General features: G+C 43.1%; 1 protein-coding gene across 1 annotated transcript in view; it reads right to left on the reverse strand.

Annotated features, from left to right (window-relative positions):
- The window catches only part of Kpna1 (karyopherin subunit alpha 1), an 84,254-nt gene extending 74,895 nt beyond the window's left edge, over window positions 1–9,359 (reverse strand). Inside the window, exon 1 of the mRNA XM_050122371.1 lies at window positions 9,193–9,359. The gene's annotated coding sequence lies outside the window, so the exon portion shown is untranslated. The remainder of the gene's footprint in view (window positions 1–9,192) is intronic.
- Window positions 9,360–9,651: the final 292 nt, after the last annotated feature.

Consider the following 9,651-nt stretch of genomic DNA (forward strand, 5'->3'; position numbering starts at 1 on the left):
AGAAGAAGAAGAAGAAGAAGAAGAAGAAGAAGAAGAAGAAGAAGAAGAAGAAGAAGAAGAAGAAGAAGAAGAAGAAGAAGAAGAAGAAGAAAATGTTACAGCTGGGTAGTGGTGGCACATACCTTTAGTCCAGCAATGGGGAGACAGAGGCAGGCAGAGTTCTATGAGTTCGAGGCTAGTCTGGTCTACAGAGCAAGTTCTGGGGCAGCCAAGAGAAAAACCCTGTCTGGAAAAACAAAAACAAACAAAAAATAACATCCCTGGAACTATAACCCAGAAGACATCTTACACAGGCCATAGAAAAGTATACCAATTTTGGATTCCACAGCCTGAGTGCATGCAAGGTTCCTAACAGTAAAAATAAAAAAGAAGTGCAGCCATTTTAGGTGATGATTCACTCCCAGAATCCCAGCCCATGGGAGGCCAAGGCAGGATTTACTTAGGAGTCTTAGGCTCGCCTGGCCTACAGAGTCAGTTCATAACCCAGGTTCTGTTATAAGTTTGTAGAGTGAGTCTCTAAATCAGTGGTTCTCAAACTGTGGATTGTAACACCTTTGGAGGGAGGGAATCAACAATCCTTTCACAGAGGTTGCGTAAGATCATAAGAAAACACAGATATTTAAAACTACGAAACATAACAATAGCAAAATTATAGTTATGGAGTAGTAATGAAAATAATTTTATGGTTAGGGGTCACTACAACATCAACTACCTTAAAGGGTTGCAGCATTAGGAAGGTTGAGGACCACTGCTCTAAATTAACAGGACAAGGTGTAAAACAAAACTTCTGAAGAACCATAGGGACTAGGTACTAGGGCCAGAGTGATCGCTCAGCAGGTGAACATAATTGCAGAGCAACCCTAATAGAGTTCCGCCTCCAGAACCCATAGTGGAAGAACTGACTCCATGTTGCTCATGGTCCAGGAGTGCCCGCCCTCCCACATTACAACATAATAAAATTAAAACACACACACACACCAACACTATATGGGCAGGCTGCAAAGTTTACACAGTAACCAGAACTTAAATCAAAATGCATAATGAATTTGAGGTTTCTGGCAGAGCTAATCTGTGCCATATCACATAACTTCACTGAAGCCTGATTATGGCACACGCAGGCACTTCATACAGGGTACACCATCAAGTTACACTGATGTGGGAGTGTCATATATCAATCTGTTGATTTCATTGGTTAATTAAATAAAGAAACTGCTTGCCCTGATAGGTTAAAACATAGGTGGGAGGAGTAAACAGGAGGAAGGTAAGACTCCTCAGACTCGACAGCTCTGCTCTCTGGAGCAGAGATGCCAGGCTCTGCTCTCCCATGCAGCTCAGACCCAGGATGGACGTAGGCTAGAATCTTCCCGCTAAGCGCACCTTGGGGTGCTTACACACATTATTAGAAATGGGCTAGTCCAGGTGCGAGAGTTAGCCGAGAAGAGGCTAGATATAATGGGCAAGCAGTGTTTAAGAGAATACAGTTTGTGTGTTGTTATTTCGGGCATGAGCTAGCAGGCGGCCGGGGTGCTGGGGACGCACCCCGCCGCTCCAATTTCAACATTACACAATACCATCAAATCTGCCCAAAAGATCTCAGCCTACTTTTCAAACTATTGTGTGTTAAAATTACAGTGTGTTTTAAAAACTTTTATTATACTTATTAGCAGCATGTATGTGTGTTTGTATATATGGACATCCACACGTGTACAGTGCCTGTGGGGGTAAGAAGAGGACACTGAAACTATATAGATGGTTGTGAGCCACCATGTGGATACTCTGAACCAAAACCAGGTCTTCTGCAGCAGCCTGCTGGCCAGTTTTATGTCAACTATACACAAGCTAGAATCATCAGTGAGAAAAAGACTCAATTGAGAAAATACCCCCATAAAATGGAGCTGTAGGAAATGCCTTAGGGTATCTTAATTAATATTTGAAGGGAGAGCCCAGGCCATTGTGGGTGGTGCCATCCCTGGACTGGTGGTCCTGGGTTCTATAGGAAAGCAGGCTGAGAAAGCCATGAAGAGCAAGCCAGTAAGCAGCACCACTCCAAGGACTCTACATCAGTTTCTGCCTGCGGGTTCCTGCCCTTCTTTTGATTAACTGTAATATGGAAATGTAAGTCAAATAAACCTCTTCCTTCCTGAGTTGCTTTTAGTCATGGTGTTTCATGACAGCACTATTAACCCTAACAAGAGCAAAAAGCAAGTGCCATCTTTGCCATCTCTGTAATCCCAACTGCAGAGTTTTTAATAACATACAAAATCTGCTTTTACAGAAAACATAATGATAAATTTTAGAAAACAAAGACTTTTAATATTTTCCTATAGTTCATTCTCAGCAGTATTAGGCACTGCATTAGAAGGTTTGATTTTTTTTTTTTTTTGGTTTTTTGAGATGTAGTGTTGAAGCCTGTCTTAAAATTCAACTCTGTGGCCTCAAACTCACAGAGATCTGCCTGCCTCTGCCTCCCAAGTGCTGGGATTAAAACCCACCTTGCTCTGAGGTTTTTTTTTTTGTTTGCTTGTTTTTGTTTTTTCCATTGTTGTTTTAAATCTTTCTACTTGAATTTTTGCTTGGTAGGATCAGGACAGAATTTCCAACCATTCTGAAATAGCCTTCAACATACGACTACCATTTTGTACTAGGTATTTACATGAAGCAGTCATCTCAGCACTGACTGTTATAAAATCAAAGAATCGATCAACTCTGAAATGTGCTGAAGATGTTATATATCTTGCAACATCAAATATTCAACAAAGATGTAATAATGAAAAAATAGATGTAATAATGGGAAAATAAACACAACTGACTCATACAAATTTGTTTTAGTCTTTAATAAATGGTAAAAGTTCATTTATATCAAAGAATTACTTTAAATCAGTTTCTTTATTATCAGTAAATGATTGATCTGCATTCTTATTTGTATTACACCCACATACTCTGACTGCAGAAAAATTTCTTGAACAAAAATGGTCTCTAGTGGAGAAAATTTAAGCTCTGGTATGTACAAAATAAACAGCACACATACACCTTGACAGACATTTCATCTCACAAAAAATCATGTGTAATTACAACTGTAAACATTCACAGCTGAGCAACAGAGGACTGGGATTCTACAATACTACAGGAAAGAATGGAAGGAAAGCTCAGAATGTTTTTAATTGTTTTCTTTTTTTTTAAAGATTTATTTATTTATTATGAATACAGTGTTCTGGCTGCATGTCAGACAAGGGCACCAAATCTCATTACAGTTGGTTGTGAGCCACCATGTGGTTGCTGGGAATTGAATATAGGACCTCTGGTAGAACAGTCAGTGCTCTTACCTCTGAGCCAACTCTGTAGCCCGAGCTCAGAAATTTAAGACAGATAATTTAAAGTATCCTGTATGATCTGGCATGTCAAAACGGATGCAATCAACTTTAAAATTGTTTTTCCCTAAGGGACAGGAAATAATAATAAAATTTCCAAACCTGAAAGATAAATTTCCAGTTTTTTAAGGGTCTATAGAATGCAGCTTTTAAAAAAAAGATTTTTTTAAAGTACAGTCATTATTATTTTTATAATTTATTTATTGTGTATACAATATTCTTCTGCATGTATGCCTGCAGGCCAGAAGAGGGCACCAGACCTCATTACAGATGGTTGTGAGCCACCATGTGGTTGCTGGGAATTGAACTCAGGACCTTGGGAAGAGCAGGCAATGCTCTTAACCACTGAGCCATCTCTCCAGCCCCTAAAAAAAGATATTTATTTATATATATTGGTGTTTTGTCTGCATGTATGTTTGCACACCAGAAGAGGGTACTGGATCCTATAGATTCTAGGAGTTAAACTTAGACCTTTGAAAAAAGAGCCAGTATCCTTAACCACTGAAGCATCTCTCTAGCCCTGGAATGCTCTTAAAATAAAAAAAAAGCTGGGGTGAGGAGAATGGAAACGTAACTCAGATGGTAGAGTGCTTGTCTACCATGCTGGGGTTCCATCCCCATTACCACATTAATGAAAAAAAAATCAGGTGCTGGAGACCCTAACCCTAACCCAGAAGCACAGAAATTAGTAATACTGACTGTTCTTCCAGGTCATGAATTCAATTCCCAGCAACCACATGGTGGCTCACAACCATCTAAAATGAGATTTGATACCCAATTCCAGGTGATGTGACCCCTTCTTCTAGCCTCTAGAGGGACCAGGTATTAATGTAGTGCACAGACATGCATGTAGACAAAAGACCCATACACATAAAAATAAAATTGGAAAAAAAAATGCTTGTCACTTAAGAAAGAAAGTTCAGGGTTGGATAGATGGCTCAGAGGTTAAGAGTTCTGAGTTCAATTCCCAGCAACCACATGGTGGCTCACAACCATCTGTAACAAGATCTGGTGCTCTCTTCTGGTCTGCAGGCATACTTGCAAGGAACACTGTATACATAATAAAGAAAAAAAGAAAGTTAGTTCAAGGTCATCCATCCTCTAGACCAGCCTAATATACATAAGATCCCATCTCAGATTGCAAAAAATTTTCAAGAATGAAAACTTGAATTTGGATCCTCAGCACCAGGTAAAGGACCAGATGTAGCACACAAATCTGTAAACCCAGAGCTGGGGTAGTGTGATTCTGTCCCACTGTTGGGATAAATCTTGAGCTCCTGATTCAGAGAGACTCTGTTTTCAAATAATAATATTGAGGGGCGGGGGGGGGGGGGGGGGGGGGGGGGGGGGGGGGGGGGGGGGAGGCAGTTAAGAACATGTTCTTGCAGAGAGCACAAGTTCAGTTCCTAGCATCCATGAAAGGCATCTCACAACTACCTGTGACTCAAGCAACAGGGAATGCAAAGCCTCAGGCCACCACCACCTGCACTCAAGTACACATATCCACAAACACACACACACACACACAATTAGAAATAAGAAAAATAAGTTTTAAAAAAGACTGAGATTGATCAAGAAAGATGCCTGGTTCCTTTGGCACCCACACTCACGTGCACACATGTGCATGTACACCCATAAGCACAAGTATATATATACCACACTCACACAATATTTTTAAAAGGGCTTAAAATGTCAAAAGCAACAGTGAAAGGAAGCAGTGGAGATTCTGCTTCTACTTTGAGTGAAAATTTTTTTAAGGTTTACTTATTTATTATGATTTTGCAGTGTTCTGTCTGCATGTATCCCTGCAGGCCAGAAAAGGGCACCAGATCTCATTAGAGATAGTTGTGAGACACCATGTGGTTGCTGGGAATTGAACTAAGGACCTCAGCCAGTGCTCTTAACCATTGAGCCAACTCTCCAGCCCCCCAAATAATGATCAATCTTGAATCTCATACCCGGCAAGATTATTGGTCAATAAGAAGGTGAAATAAAAAAGTACCATGCATGTGTCAGGAAGTTATCAAGAGGATATATTCCAAAGAAAATAAACAAAACGGGGAAAAAAAAGATGATTCAATAAAGAAGAGCAAAGAAAAATTTAAGGATGACATAACAAGACATCCCAAGATAAGAATGTAAATGAACATAGATGAAGATTACCAATCCAGACTGTATTAAAAAGAACTGGTGCTGGAGAGATGGCTCAGCAATTAAGAGCACTGACTGCTCTTCCAGGGACCCAGGTTCAATTCCCAGCACCCACATGGCAGCTCACAACTGTTTGTAACTCCAAGATCTGACACCCTCACACAGACATACATGCAGGCAAACACCAGTGTATAGAAAAAGAAAAATAAATAAACTTAAAAGAAAAAAAAACAGAACAAAAGGGATAGAATTTTTTGGCAAACATTTCTAGTCCCAATACTTGGAAATGAGAGGCAGAAGAATCTTCAGTTCCAGGCCAGCCTGGCTGAATAGTGATACCATCTCAAAAAGTCAAAAGCAAAGAAAATAAAGAGGGTAATGACTTCAGGAAAGAGCTCAAAAAATGAGACCACTCTACTCCAAAAGAATGTATTAATTTCTACATAAACATCAACTGGTTGACAGAAAATTATATCATAATAGTCAATATGGTTCAACTACATTTACTATATTAACAGATGCTAAAGTAAGTATATTGAGAAAAGGGAGGGGTAGTGTAAATTTAGGTGGAGCTGATAATGTAAATACCAAGAAATATTTTACTCTGAGGAAAACTATAGTAAAAATGGGCACACCTTTAATTCCAGCAGTTAGGGAGGCAGAGCAAATTCGAGGCCAGCCTGATTTACAGAGTGATTTCAGGGACAGTCAAAACTACGCACAGAAACCTTGTCTCAAAAAGCAAACAAAGAGAGAAGGAAGGAAGCTAGGCATAGTGATACACATTCTTGATCCAAACACTCTGGGTGGCAAAGACAGGTGGATCGATATTAGTTTAAGGTCTGTGAATTTGTGCTTAGCCTGGTCTACACAGAAAATTCCAGACAGCTAGAACTACACAGTGAGACCAATAGAGACAAATTTAAACCACAGAATTAAAAAAAAAATGGAGGAGTGAAGAGGCAATAAACTAAGGTATTTATCAATCTACAGTGAGGTATCATCTAAAGTATAGAGACTGGCAAAGGTGGCAGTTCTTTTCCACTATCCTATTTTAAAACTGAGGAATTTTAATGGTCACAAAACAAAAAACTTAAGAGACTCTTAACTGTAGATAAATCCAGTCTCTAGTTTGTTCTAATGTAAATAAAGACTGAACTGCTGATAAAGCCAAGGTTTAAAGTCTGGTATAAATATATTACAAACAATCTTATGTCTTCAATCTTGGCCCCACCACTGTAAAGGGGCGCATTACCTAATCAGACAGTAAGGCAACCTCCTCTTCAAGTGATTTTTGCAAGGATAATTATTGAAAGACATCTGATGTAGACAGGGTTGACCCATAATGAATTTTACTACTTTCTGTGAGTCTATTTCTCAGTTAGAAGCCGTCATTCTGACCCCAAGCTGGCTTGTTGGTTACAAAGCTTAAGAGAATGGACACATGGACAACTCAGCACGTGTCCTTGTTCGTGCTGGAAAATCATTCGTGATGAGCATGCAGACTTATCTTTGTATATGAAGGGCAGCATTATTCTTGTTATATGAAGAGGATTATCTCCATTATCCACATTCTGGATTACTTCCAGCTCTCAAGAATTATCCCAATTAGTCTACAGTATTGGGACAGTATCATTTTTTTTCTCATTTAGGTCTACTTTGCAGTGTTGCTAAGGTCTTAAAACAAACAAACAAAAACCCAGAAACTACAATTCATCAGGTCTCATTTCCACATTTTCAATGACCTACTTCACAATCCTTCCAACAAAAGTCCCATCTGTACACCACGGGAAGAGAGAAATCAGCTCAATTCAGCTAAATGAATTGTCATAGCCAACATTTAGATTATTAGTTACACCTAAATTCACAATCCCAACAAAGTACAAAGATAACAAGACTAATAAAGGATTATCCTTTATCAGCAAGTCAGTCATCTAGCCAATCAAAAGTCTTGTCTTTGGTTTTGGTAGCTCAAAGCATCTGCAAATCCAGTTTCAGAGGCTCTAACGCCCTCTTCTGGACTCTGCAAGCACCAAGCAACATCACAATGCACTTACATACATGCAAATGGACACTCATACGCAGAAAACCTAAAATATTTTTAGGAAACAAGTTATTCTGGCCGGGCGGTGATGGTGAACGCCTCTAATCCCAGCACTCGGGAGGCAGAGGAAGACGGATCTCTGAAGAGTTCAGACCAACCTGGTCTACAAGTGCTAGTTCCAGGACAGGCTCCAAAGCCACAGAGAAACCCTGTCTCGAAAAACCAAAAACAAAACAACAACAACAATAAAAACCCCAAACAAACAAAGAAACAAGTTATTCTGAAAACTAATACTGTGCTCTTCCGTGCTTTCATTCATACTAGGAAAAGTTAGCATCTACTTCAAAGTTACTGTAAATCCACTTTACTTTCTCTCAGGCCTTCCTCTTAAAATTAGGTGCCACACAAAACAGTAACCTACCAAGAATAAATTATTTCAGCAAAACTGTAAAGTTAAACCATTCTCAATTTTCTTTCAAATTTTGGACTTTAAAATGGGAGGGTGGAAGTCAGCTATGACAGCACAAGTCTTTACTTCCAGAATTTCAAGAGTCAGAGGCAGGTGGATCTCTGAGTTCAAGGACAGCCTGGTGGTCTATATGTGAGTTCTAGGAACAGCCAGGAGTACATAATGAGACCCTGTCTCAAAATATATATAAGTAAATCAGGCATGTTGTTTTACCTGTAACCCCAGCACTTGAAAGGCTGAGGCAGAACTGTTCTGAATTCAAGACAACCATGGGCTATATTATCAAGGAACGAAAAGCAAAGAAAGTGACAGTGAGGTGGGGTTTGAAGGAACTGTGTTAAGAGAAAAAAAGGATAGGTGTTAGTGTTTAATACAATATTTCGAAAGCATTTCTCGGTTGTCGATTCTGACAGTTTACCAAACCTAAGTTTAAGCCTTAAAACCAATTATTTGAAACTTCTCAATTGCAAAGCGGGTCGGAAGCAACTGCATTCAACCCTCTCATTCTTTCTGGCCGACATCCCTGACTCCAGCCACCCTCCGGTTTGCTGCTCCCACTGCGAGCCTCAGCTAACGCCTGGCGGTTTCCCTCGCTTCCACCGCTCACACAGCCGACCAAGTTGTCATTGCTATAATTACCACACCCCCGTCAGCAGCTCCAGGCCCGCGTAGTTATGACATCTGTAAACTGCAGCCTCCCGTCTCCACCCCCACCTCCCCCCAAACACCGACCCGGGCGGTAACCTGCCAACTCCCGGACCGGCCCCGCACGCCCGGGACCTCGGCCACCGCACTCCGCGCCGCTCGCCCCCGCCCTCCGGCTAGCCCGGCGCGCAGACTCCGCGCCGCCGCCCGGCGCCCCGCAGTCCCCGCCGCCGCTGCCACCGCCGCCCCGCCCCGACCGGCGTTCCTCACAGCGAGCACCAGCGTTCCCCACCCCCACCCCGCTTCTCCTTCGTCGCCGCCGCCGCCGCGCTGCCGTTAGGATCGCCGAGCCCGTGACGCACGGGAGCGACGCGAAGGTCCGGTCCCTGTCGCGTCAGCGCCAGCTCCGGCCGCCGCCCGCGTCCGCCTTCGCCCCGGGGCCTCCCTCGGGTCCGCCGAGGGAACCTAGTGCCGCCCGCCGAGGGGGAGGGGCCGCGGGGAACCCCCTCACTCACCGGCTCCTCCAGGCGACCGGTCCCGGTGCCACTGCGAGGGTGAGACGCGCGCTCTTCGCCCGCCCGCTGCGCCCCTTCCCGCACAACCTTGACCAGGCGGCGCGCACCACGGCGGCGCTCAGCAGGCCTCGCTCTCCGCTACCGCGCACCGAGCCGCGAGACCCAGCGCAGCCGGCGTGCGCAGTGCGCCTGCGTGCGGGGGCCGGCCCGCGCGCCTGCGTGCGCCTTTCCGCCGCCCGCCGCAGGGGCTGCCGGGAAGCGGAGTCTCCGAACGTTCTTCCCAGAGTGGACGTGCTAGGTTTGGAGAGGCCCGAGGGGGAAAAAAGCAGCGGCCCGAGGGGGAAAAAAGCAGCGGCCCGGGCTCTGAGTGGGTCTCTGAGGACGAGGTTTGCTGTCAGTAAAAGTAAAGACAGGTAGAAGTTATGTCCTAACTAAGCTCTTCTAGAATGGACGGCTCCC

Source organism: Alexandromys fortis, unplaced genomic scaffold, assembly GCF_014885135.2.
Source record: "Alexandromys fortis isolate MF-2015 unplaced genomic scaffold, M_Fortis_MF-2015_v1.1 scaffold_187, whole genome shotgun sequence".
Lineage (NCBI taxonomy): Eukaryota > Metazoa > Chordata > Mammalia > Rodentia > Cricetidae > Alexandromys > Alexandromys fortis.